At 41.1% G+C, this 10,000-nt stretch overlaps 1 protein-coding gene across 1 annotated transcript in view; it reads right to left on the bottom strand.

Annotated features, from left to right (window-relative positions):
- Nucleotides 1-10,000, bottom strand: part of LOC123509841 (ninjurin-1-like) — a 21,506-nt gene that overhangs the window by 1,593 nt on the left and 9,913 nt on the right. The gene's annotated exons all lie outside the window — the stretch shown is intronic.

The following is a 10,000-nucleotide window of genomic DNA, read 5'->3' as shown; positions in this document are numbered from 1 at the left end:
TCTAACAAAGCACTTATAGAAAAATAGCAAAGATGCAGCACTGCGACGGTGAGAAAGAGGCTGAAGACAGTCAGCAAAAAAAAGAAGAATTGATACAACGAGAAGCTTTTCTTTCCAACCTATCTAATACTACTGTGTGAGAGGAACACCCCATACATGCAAAAAGTACTCCATACATGGAGACACTTGTACAGAGTTAGCAGTTCGTGGGGAGAGAAAAACTGGCGAAGACTCCTCAGAACGCCTAGCTACATAAAAGCTGTTTCAGTAAGAGGTGAGAAGTGAAGTTTCCAGCTTAGGACAGATTGAAGATATTCAGTGTAGAAAAGGAGCACAGCTGAGTGCCACTGAAGAAGAGAGGATAGTTGTAAGGAAGATTATGTCGGTCAAGTTGATAGATTGAGGAATTGAGTTTTTGATGCATGTGATGCAAGGTGGAAGTAACTTTTGTGGGCAGTCTCTCTCTCTCTCTCTCTCTCTCTCTCTCTCTCTCTCTCTCTCTCTCTCTCTCTCTCTCTCTCTCTCTCTCTCTCTCTCTCTCTCTCTCTCTCTCTCTCTCTCTATCTATTATGTATAACACGAGTAAAGGGTGTGTTAAACCATGGTTTAGAAGGTTTAGGTTGAGAAAAAGAGTTAGGAATATACGCTTCCATGCCAGACACTATCACCTCTGTCATGCGCTTAGCACACACAGACGAGAACAATAATTATTCCAGGAAAAATCAATAAAGGAGGAGGTAATAAACACCTACCGAAACGATAATTTGCTCCCAGCGAGGTCTAATAGCACTAGTTTTGTTTCGGTCCAATTCTGGTCTAGAACAGTTCAGGCGGTGCGGTGAATCTTTCATTAAAGCTAGTTGTGGTCTTGCTAAACTTTTCTCTTTTTGTCACAACTCTAGGAGGCAGTCACAGCCTGCCCACTAAAGACACCTCTCCTCCTTCACACAAAACTACACACTTCCTCCACACAAAATTAATAGATGGCGACTAGTAATCCAACCTCCTTCTGGGGAGGAGACTAGAAATGTCCCCAGCTCGGACTGCTCTTCCAGTAGCGACCCAAAATGTCTTGATATCTCTCAACTTTTTCTTCATTAATTTCTGCAACATTCGCGGTCTTCGATCTAATTTCTAGTCTCTAGAACACCAACTATCCCCCATGACCTAGAGCAACTGGTGCAACACCCTACCTGTATTCCTGACCGTCTTGGGGACACGCCCAACATCCTTGATCTCTTCCTCACCTCTAATCTTTTTGCTTATGCTGTCACCATTTCATCTCGGTTGGGCTCCTCCGATAACAATCTCATTTCTGTATCTTGTCCTATTTCCCCAATCCCTCCACAGGATCCTCCAAAGCAAAGGTGCCTCTGGCGTTTTGCCCCTGCCAATTGGGGGGACCTGAGGAGGTATTATGCTGATTTTCCCTGGAATGATTACTGCTTCCGTGTCAGAGACCCATCTTTTTGTGCTGAACGCATAACAGAGGTGATAGTGTCTGGCATGGAGGCGTACATTCCTCATTCTTTATGTCAACCTAAACCTTCTAAACCTTGTTTTAACTCAGCCTGTTCTCGTGATAGAGAGGTTGCCCACAAAAGGTACTTGAGTCTTCCATCTCCTGAATCTCACGCACTTTATATCTCTGCCCGGAATCATGCCACGTCTGTTCTTCAACTTGCCAAACACTCCTTCATAAATAGAAATGTCAAAATCTTTCAAACTCAAACTCCCCCTGAAGACTTCTGGCATCTAGCCAAAAACATCTCAAATAACTTCACTTCTTCTTCGTTCCCTCCTTTATTTCATCCTGATGGCACCACTGCAATCTCTTCTGTCTCTAAAGCTGAACTCTTCTCTCAAACCTTTGCTCACAACTCCACCTTGGATGATTATGGGCTTGTCCCTTCCTCTCCTCCTCCCTCTGACTATTTCAATTAAAATTCTTCATAATGATATTTTCCATGCCCTCGCTGGCCTAAACCCTCGGAAGGCTTATAGTCCTGATAGGGTACCTCCTATTGTTCTCAAAAACTGTGCTTCCGTGTTTGCACCTTGCCTGGCCAAACTCTTTTAGCTTTGTCTATCTACTTCTACCTTTCCTTCCTGCTGGAAGTTTGCCTACATTCAGCCTGTTCCTAAAAAGGGTAACCGTTCTAATCCCTCAAACTACCGTCCTATAGCTTTAATCTCTTGCTTGTCTAAAGTTTTTGAATCTATCCTGAATAGGAAGATTCTCAAACATCTGTCACTTCACAATCTTCTGTCTGATCGCCAGTATGGCTTCCGTCAAGGTCGCTCTACTGGTGATCTTCTGGCTTTCCTTACTGAGTCTTGGTCATCCTCTTTTAGAGATTTCGGTGAAACTTTTTCTGTAGCGTTAGACATATCAAAAGCTTTTGATAGAGTCTGGCATAAATCTTTGATTTCAAAACTGCCCTCCTACGGCTTCTATCCTTCTCTCTGCAACTTTATCTCAAATTTCCTTTCTGACCGTTCTATTGCTGCTGTGGTAGACGGCCACTGTTCCTCTCCTAAATCTATTAATAGTGGAGTTCCTCAGGGTTCTGTCCTGCTACCCATTATCTTTCTCTTATTCATTAATGATCTTCTTAACCAAACTTCATGCCCTATCCACTCCTATGCTGATGATACCACCTTACATCTTTTCACATCCTTTCAGAGACGACCAACCCTTCAGGAAGTCAACAGATCAGACAGGGACGCCTCAGAACGCCTGACTTCCGATCTTTCTAAGATTTCTGATTGGGGCAGAGAAAATCTAGTAGTTTTCAATGCCTCAAAAAACTCAATTTCTCCATCTATAAACTCGACACAACCTTCCAGACAACTATCCCCTCTTCTTCCATGACACTCAACTGTCTCCCTCTTCTACAACGAATATCCTCGATCTGTCCTTTGCTCATAATCTTAACTGGATACTTCACATCTCATCTCTTGCTAAAACAGCTTCTATGAAGTTAAGTGTTCTGAGGCGTCTCCGCCAGTTTTTCTCGTCCCTCCAACTGCTTACTCTGTATAAGGGCCTTATCCGCCCTTGTATAGAGTACTCTTCACATGTTTGGGGAGGTTCCAGTCACACAGTTTTACTAGACAGGGTGGAATCTAAAGCTTTTCGTCTCATCAACTCCTCTCCTCTGACTAACTGTCTTCAGCCTCTTTCTATCTTTTATCGCTATTTTCATGCTAACTGCTCTACTGATCTTGCTAACTGCATGCCTCCCCTCCTCCTGCAGCCTTGCTGCACAAGTTTTTCTTCTTCCTCTCACCCCTATTCTGTCCAACTCTCTTACGCAAGAGTTAACCAGTACTCTCAATCATTTATCCCTTTCACTGGTAAACTCTGGAACTCCCTCCCTGCATCTGTATTTTCGATTTCCTACAACTTGTCCTCTTTTAAGAGGGAGGTATCGAGGCATTTGCTCCCCAATTTTGGCTGACGCTTTCCCACTTTTTAGAGAGCCAGCACTCAAGTGGGCCTTTTTTCTTTTTTTTTTTTTTTTTTGCCCTTGGCTGGCCCTCTCCCCTATATAAAAAGAAATAAATAACATAACATAACATAACATAACATAAATAATAGGATAACAAAGGGCCACCAGGGCCCATCTAGGTTATCCTGTATCAGTCGCACTGCGACCTCGTCATCAGTACTTAAGATACACTTACAAGTACACAATACATTATATACTAATTCTAAATATTTGGCCCATTAACAGGGCTAAGTCCTGCAGCGAAATCCTCTACAATTTGTGGTCCCCATACATGGGGATCATGTCTTATTTAACTATAGTAAATTTCTTATAAAAACTATCATGCAGTGCTATACATAATTATAAATCTAATGAATTTAAGTGCTTATCTAATCTGTTTTTAAACATTGTCAAACTAGTGCTATTTACAACCGTCTCTGGCAATGCATTCCAGAAGTCTACCACTCTATGACTAAAGAAATATTTTCTTATATCTAACCTGCAGCCTTGCTTTCTAATCTTCCTGCCATGATTTCTAGTCCTATTTCCCTCCTCTAAGGTAAAGAAAGATCTCACATCTATGTAGTTTGTATCTGAGAACATTTTAAATAACTCTATCATATCCCTCTTATACATCTCCTCTCAAATGAAAACATGTTTAATTCCTTTAATCTATCTCTATACTCCAGGCGCTTTAATGCTGGTATCATCCTAGTTGCTCTTCTCTGAACTGCTTCTAACATGTTGATATCCTGCCTATAGTGGGGTGACCAGGCCTGTATGCAATACTCTAAATGGGGCCTAACATAGGAATTATATAAGCTACGCACCACTTCCTTACTTTTATAACTAACATTTCTATTTATAAAACCCAGGATCCTATTTGCCCTATTTCTTGCTTCTAAACATTGCTTTGAAAATTTCATAGTCCTGTCTATCACTACTCCTAAATCCTTTCCTTCCTCTACTGCCTCTAGCCAACATCCCTCCATCTCATAGTTAAAGTTTGTGTTGTCTTTACCTAAATGCATAACCTGACACTTATCAGAATTAAACTCCATCTGCCACCTGTCTGCCCATGCTATCAGCCTGTCCAGGTCTCGTTGTATTCTGTAATTGTCCTTTTCACCCTGTACTGCACATGCTATCTTAGTATCATCTGCAAACTTTGATACTTTGCTACTAATTCCTATATCTAAATCGTTAATGTACACCAAGAAAAGAAGAGGTCCTAGCACTGATCCTTGGGGTACCCACTAACCACTTCCTTCCACTCAGACATTGCCCCATTTAATACTACTCTCTGTTTCCTATCAGAAAGCCATTCACTAATCCAATCAACTAACCTACCCCTATCCCATGTAGTCTCAATTTGTACACTAGCCTCCTATGCGGTACCTTATCAAACGCCTTGCTAAAATCTAGATATATAACATCTATGCTATTTCCATCATCTAACTCCTTGGTAATATATTCTAAGATATCGAGCAAATTTGTAAGACAGGACCTCCCTGATCTAAAGCCATGTTGGGTATCTCTAATTAATCTATTCTCATTTAAATGCTCCCAAATACTACCCTTAATGATTTTCTCTAGTATCTTACATACTATACTAGTTAAACTGATCGGTCTATAATTATTCGCATCATCCTTCCTACCTTTTTAAATATTGGAGTAACATTAGCTAACTTCCAGTCCTGAGGTATCTCAGCAAACCTAAGTGATCTTTCAAAGATTAACTTAAGTGCTTCAGAAATACTGTCTACACCCTCCCTAAGTACTCTGGCATGTAGCTCATCAGGACCACTAGCTTTCCTATCGTCTAGTTCAAGAATAAATTTCCTAATAATTCCCGGTTTTATATCAATATTTTCTAAAGCTCTTAAACTACTCGCACTGTTTGTAACAGGATTTCCTATTCTTTCCTAGTAAATACTGAAGAAAATTGTTCATTCAATAATTCTACTATGTCTTCATTTTGATCCACTACTACACCATCTTTTCTGAGTGGTCCAATCCTATCCTTATTTCTTTTATCACTGACCTTGTAATAACTATATAATTTTTGGGATCTTTACTCCCAGCTCTAGCTAGTTTTATCTCTGCCTGCCTTTTACTTTTTTTATAACCTTACTCAAATCATCTCTGACCTGTCTGTACCTAATCAAATCTACATCTTCCCACTTTTCTGCAACTCTCTATATGCCCTCTTCTTCTCTCTGATCTGGCTACCTATCTCATGAGTCCACCATAATGGCTTCCTGTTTCTCTGCCTTATATCTTTGTAAGGGATACACTGCATCACTATACCCTTTACTACAACCTTAAAAATATCCCACATCTCCTGTGCAGTTTTATTTCCAAAACTATCTTCCCAGTTTACCTCTCCTAATAACTGACGTAACCTACCATAATTGCCTTTCTGATAGTTTGGGACTCTAGTCTTATTCACTATATTATCCCTACTGGAATTAATGATAAATCTAATTATATGATGGTCACTGTTTGCTAAAGTCTCTCCTACCTCAACTTCCTTTAAACAATGCTCAATATTTGTTAGTACTATGTCTAAAACCTTCCTCCCCTAGTAGGTTTATCTACCATCTGCACTAAATAGTTATCCTGAAAACTTTCCATAAACTTATTTTCACTAGCATCTCCTACCATCCTCTCCCAGTTTACTGACTTAAGATTAAAATCCCTAAGATAATTGTCTGACTAGTACACCCCTATTTATCTCATCTACCATAAGGTTGTCTACATCTGCTGACTGGTTAGGTGGCCTATAAAAGCTCCTACTCTAATAACCTTACTTTTGTTTACTCTAACATCCAGCCATAAGGACTCTACTCTGTTATCTACCTTAATACCATTAACCTGACTGGAAATGAAGGATTTTTTACATAAATAACTACTCCTCCGCCTATCCTACCAATTCTCTGGTGTAAATACATAATGTATCCATCTACTTCATATTCTTTCCTATTTTCCTAAACTTTTCCTCATTTACCCATGCCTCTGTGACACATACAACATCTAAGTCCTCCTCAACTATATAACTAGATAACTCGTCCTTCTTGTTCCTAAGACTCCTGGCATTTACATAAAAACATTTAAGTCCTGCTACCTTCCTAGATGCTGTCTCCTTATTTGGAATCCTAATCTTATTCTCTCCTATTTGCACCTGGAAATCTTTCCTAATCTTTTCACTATCTCTGTTTATCCTATCTAATTTATGTCTAGCATCTTTCTTCTGGAATGCATTTGCTACCTCACCCCCTACACTCCATCCCAACTCCCCTCCAGACATCCACTCAGCACATCCACACCCTTCCTACTCAGATGCACACCATCCCTAGCATACAAATCCCTTCGCCCATAGAACCTATCCCATACATCCACAAAGCTGACACCCACATCCTTACACATCCCTTTTACCCGATCATTCACACCAATGGCTCTAGACAACCATTCCTGCTAACATACACACGAGGCAAGATTCCTGACACTACACACCTCCTACCACTCTCCCTTATCTTGCCTAACATTTCCCGAAATCTTGCCACTAACTCCTCCGACCCACCTGCTCTGACATCGTTCCCACCTACGTGCAAAACTACTACACCCTCCCTCTCCATCCCCCCAACCCTCTTCTGCACCTCCTCACTCACTGCCTTCACACCTGCACCAGGCATACACACGTTCGTCCTCCTATCCCTGTCTTTCCCACAGAAAGTGCTATCTAAATACCTAACCTGAGAGTCACCCACCACACACACCTGAGGTGTGCTAGGCACAACCATCCTCCTCCTCTCCTCTACCCCCTTCTTTCTCCTTTCACTCACCACAACCACTTCATTCACTCCACTCTCACTCTCCCCTCCCCTCCAACAAACCGAACCTATTTTCACACTCAACAGGTTTAGTCCTATCCTCCTAACTGCCTCCGCTTTCCTTCCCCTCGCAACCTGCCATCTCTGCCTATCCTGACTACTATCTTTCCCAGTCTGGCACGCCTCATTTTCTTTTCCTCACCGAAACACACCTGTCTGAGGCAAATGACAGTAGCCTCTTTTCTGTTCCCTCCTACTTTCTCTATCCTGATTTTCATTCCAAAGCTGGATGCTGCGTCTAAGTGCACAATGACATAACATACTCTCGTGGCCACGCTCTTGAATATTCCGAGTTTTTCACTTTTCAATAATCGCTCTATAACTAAATTTATCTGTGCTGTCTATCTCTCTTACAATTCTTCTGACTCTAGTAAATTCTTTGACTATTTAATTTCCAAAGTGCAGCACATTCTCTCCCTCTATCCTTTCGCAGAGATCTCATCCTTGGAGATTTCACTGTTCACCACCAGCTTTGGCTTTCTTCTCTCTTCACTGTTCATCCTAGTGAACTAGCCTTCAACTTTGCCATCTTTCATGAGCTAGAGCAACTGGTACAACACCCTACAGGTATTCCTGACCGTCTTGGAGATACGGCCAATATTGTTGATCTTTTCCTTATCTCTGATTTTTCTGCTTATGCTGTTACCCTATCTTCTCCACTGGGCTCCTCCTATCACAACCTCATGTTTGTATCTTGTCCTATTTCTCCAATCCCTCCTCATCATCCCCAAAGTGGAGATGCCTTAAGCGTTTTGCCTCTGCCATTTGGGGGGACCTGAGGAGGTATTATGCTGATTTTCCCTGGAATGTTTACTGTTTTCGCATCAGAGACCCGTCTCTGTGCGCTAAACACATAACAGAGGTGGTGGATTTCTTATTGGGGCAGAGAAACGTAGTAGTGGTGTTCAATGTCTCATAAACTCAATTCTTCCAACTATCAACTTGACACAATCTTCCAGACAACTATCCACTCTTCTTCAATGACACTCAGCTGTTCCCATTTTCTACACTGAATAGCCTCGGTCTGTTCTCTACTCATAATCTAAACTGGAAACTTCACACCTTATCTCTTGCTTAAACAGTTTCTATGAAGTTGGCTTTATGAGGCATCTCCACCAGTTTTTCTCTCCCTCAAACTGCTAGCTCTGTAGAAGGGCCTTATCCATCCTTGTATGGAGTATTCTTCAGTTGTTTTGGGGGTTCCACTTGCACAGTTTTGTCATATAGGGTAGAATCAAATGTTTTCGTCTCATTAACTCCCCTCCTCTGACTGTCTTCAGCCTCTTTCTTACCATCGAAATGTTGCATCTCTTGCTATCTTTTATTGCTATTTTCCTGCTAACTGCTCTTTTGATCTTTCTAACTACATGACTCCCTTCCTCCTTCGGCCTCGCTGCACAAGACTTTGTTCTTCCTCTCACCCCCTATTCTGTCCAACTCTCTAATACAAGAGTTAACCAGTACTCTCAATCATTCATATCTTGCCCACTTCTGTATATCCATCTTCCTACAACTTTACTTCTTTTAAGAGGGAGGTTTCAAGACATTTGTCCCTGTCTTTTGGATAGCTCTTTTGATCTTTAAGGAAACTGGCAATCCAGTGGGCCTCTTTTTCAGTTTTTGTTGCCCTTGGCCACCATCCCTTCTTGCATAGAAAAAAAAAATAGTACCTCCTTAGATCCCCCAAACTGGCAGAGACAAAACATCATCAAAAAGCATCTCCACTTTGGTAGGATCCTGAGGAGGGAATGCAAAAACAGGTACAGATATTAGATTGTGATCAGAGCAGCCCAACAGAGAAGATAGGGTAACAACATAAGCAGAAGGATTAGAGATAAGGAAAAAGTCAAGAATGCAGGAATACGCGTAAGGTGTCTAAGTCATGAAGGATGGCAAAACTGAAGGCTAGTTCACCAGGATGGTCAACCAAAACGGAAGAAAGTCAAATCTGGTGGTAAAAATTGAAATCTCCATGAATGAAAATCTCTACGAGCAGATAGAGAGACAGATTGTGTTTCACTTTAGAAGTTAGATATTCAAAGAATTTCTTATAGTCAGAGGAGTTAAGTTAGAGATAAAGACCACAGATAAATGTAGTTAGAGATAAAGAGTGACTTTTGAGTTAAAGCCAGATTCAAGAGCTTGGGCATGAGATAAGTCAAGTTTTTGCGCACATAGGTGCGACATCCAGCTTTAGAACAAAAATGAGGATAGAGGGAGTAGAAGGGAACAGAAAAGCGGCTAGTGTCATTTGTTTCAGACACCTGTGTTTCGGTGAGGAAAAGAATAAGAGTTTTAGCAGTAAATGAGAAATGGTATTCTACAGATTGCAAAGTACATCATAGACCGTGAATATTTCAGAACTTAACTCCGACCTGTGGACATTCATGGTCCTCTACCCATGATGGGGTTTCAAGGCTGGTTTTCAAGATGCCTTTTTTTTTTTTTTTAATCTTAATTAAGAGAAGGGTGTGTGTGTAGTAAGTATATATAGTTTTGTGTGAAGAAGAGGGCAGGCTGTAACTGCCCCTTGAGATGTGAAACACAAAGGGAAACCTTCAGCGAATTCACAACTAGTTTTGATGTTTAGTTCACAACACCCCCTAAACTCCA

The sequence above is a fragment of the Portunus trituberculatus genome, chromosome 27 (assembly GCF_017591435.1).
Source record: "Portunus trituberculatus isolate SZX2019 chromosome 27, ASM1759143v1, whole genome shotgun sequence".
In the NCBI taxonomy this organism is placed as follows: Eukaryota; Metazoa; Arthropoda; class Malacostraca; order Decapoda; family Portunidae; genus Portunus; species Portunus trituberculatus.
This window is presented reverse-complemented; position numbering and strand designations above follow the sequence as displayed.